We start from the raw sequence: 2,464 nt of genomic DNA, 5'->3' as shown, positions 1-2,464 counted from the left end.
TATCATGTGTGTGTGTGTGTGTGTGTGTGTGTGTGTTTATGTATGTATGTATGGATGGATGGATGTACGTACAGAGTGTTCAGGATGAATTTGATGATTTTTATCTTTTTTTTAGGAACAGCTTGATGTATTGGTGAACACTAAACAGCGTTGGAGTGCATAAAGATTAGAGATATTGAGAAAAAGTTGGCTGACACGGAGGACTGGATGCCATCTGAATATTGGAAAAGGGTTTCCTATATTATGCTGCTCAATGCTCTGTGAACACTGTAATGGTTGTAAGACCTGACATGGACATCATGTAAACTAAGTTCCCCAAAATATGATAGTCTTTGGGTATGTCTTCAGTGAGGGTGACATTATACCACCCACATCTTGGAACAGGGCCTAAGCTCAGTTCAGACGACTATGTGAAGCTGCTGAGACCGTGATTCAAACCTTAACTGGAGAGGGTTACTGCTGGAAAATCCCTTACCATACCTCCGAAAAAGAGTCAGAAGTGGTTGTTGAAGAATTTCTACAACTTCCCCAGCTCCAATTTCTGATCTCCTAATTCCTCCAATTGTTATCCTATGGATTACTATGTGTAGGGCGCAGTTGAGAAAGACATCAACTGCTCTGTCTGCAACTCCAAGGCCGAGCGGGGGGGCCAAGATCAAGGAGGAGTTCGAAGCTCTTCACAGGGACACAACGATGTTCCATGTTCCGAAGCTGCCGCCAGACTGTGTTGGAATCTGCGGGCGGCTAATTTGAGTAAGCTGTTATCTCTCTGCCATACTCTAAAAAAAATTATTTTTTAATTTTATTTTTGGATGAGATATTTTGTTTTCTTTTCCTTTTATGCAGACTGTCAAATTTAGCCTGGACACCCTGTACGTACATGCACCTGTGTGTCTTTGTATTTGTTTTCCATCACCCCTTCTTAACCATTGCTGGTTTGTTAACATATCCGCAACTTAGCGCTTCAGCAAAAGGATCGATAGAATAAGTTCCAGGCTTTAAAAGAATAAATATTTAGGGTGATTCATTTAACTAAAACCCTTTAGGAAGAGATTTCGTTGTAAAAGATAAGAACTCTTCCACTCGAATTAGCGGCACCTGCTCCTAGAAAATGCACCAGTCCACAACTCCATCCTGGTAACCGATTACAGGTTAAGTTCACCACCATCAATTCACCGCAGGGAAAGCCTGCCGCCATAAGTTCACCGTGAGGAAAGTTTATCGAGAAAATATATCCGGTAAAAGATGGTTGAGAACCACAGATCTAAACGATCTTTTTGTCCATTGCACCAGTCCAGAGGCCAAATCAGTGTACACACAATGATACGGTCGGACCTTTGAATTACATGTACAATCCATCCAGCGAGCTTCTACATAGTTTCCGTCTACCCAGTTTTACTTTCAAGGTATGAGTCGATTCGAATCTATGGAAAATTCTGTCTACTGTAGGCACAAGATCAGAAATTCTGGGAGAAGGGAGGGGATAATCGATTGCATCGACCCAAGTAATTGACTGGTACTTGCTTTTGTCGATCTCGATAGGATGAAAGGCAATGTCAACTTCGGTGAAATTTGAACTCAGAATGTAAAGACGGGTGAAATATCGCTAAGCGTTTTGTCCGGCGTGATAGTGATTCTGTCGGGTCGCCGCTTTTGAAGCTATGGGAAAATAACACTTCCATAAGATGGCACGCACTGACATCGAATCCAAAACCTCATGGTTGTGAAGCAAACTTTTTAACCAATCACCCACTTGTCCTCTGTCTGTCTGTCTGTCTGTCTCTGTCTGTCCGTCTCTCTCTCTCTCTCTCTCTCTCTCTCTTTCTCTCTCTCTCTCTCTTTCTCTCTCTCTCTCTCTCTCTCTCTCTCTCTCTCTCTCTCTCTCTCTCTCTCTCTATCTATGGGTTGATTTTGGATTTTGATATCTATGTGTGTATAGACACGTGGCCTAGTGATTAGCGTGTTGCACACAGGATCGTAAGATCATGCTTTCAACTCCTAGACTGGGCGGTGCGTTGTTATTGTTGGGCAGAACACTTCATTTCAAGTTGCTCAGCTGTAAATGAGTTTCAGCAAGCTGCTGGTAAGTAAACCCTTTGACGGACCGGCATTCCGTTCAGGGGTGGTGGACAGTGCTGTAATCTCAGTTACTTATACACTATGGAAACCTTGTGACGTTTCGAGAATGACTCTTCATCAAAGAGAGAGGAAAATTAACTCTTCAGCTGAAGTGCAAGATAGCACTGACATTTTCTCCACACAACATACAAGTTTAGCCAAACTTACACTCTCCACCATATAGTCTTAGCCAAAACCTCATGGTTGTGAAGCAAACTTTTTAACCAATCACCCACTTGTCCTCTGTCTGTCTGTCTGTCTCTGTCTGTCCGTCTCTCTCTCTCTCTCTCTCTCTCTCTCTCTCTCTCTCTTTCTCTCTTGTTCGTTTGGTTGTCTATGGATCTGT

Source organism: Octopus bimaculoides, chromosome 1 (genome assembly GCF_001194135.2).
Source record: "Octopus bimaculoides isolate UCB-OBI-ISO-001 chromosome 1, ASM119413v2, whole genome shotgun sequence".
Lineage (NCBI taxonomy): Eukaryota > Metazoa > Mollusca > Cephalopoda > Octopoda > Octopodidae > Octopus > Octopus bimaculoides.
The sequence above is the reverse complement of the archived record's forward strand: the minus strand, read 5'-3'. Positions refer to the sequence as shown.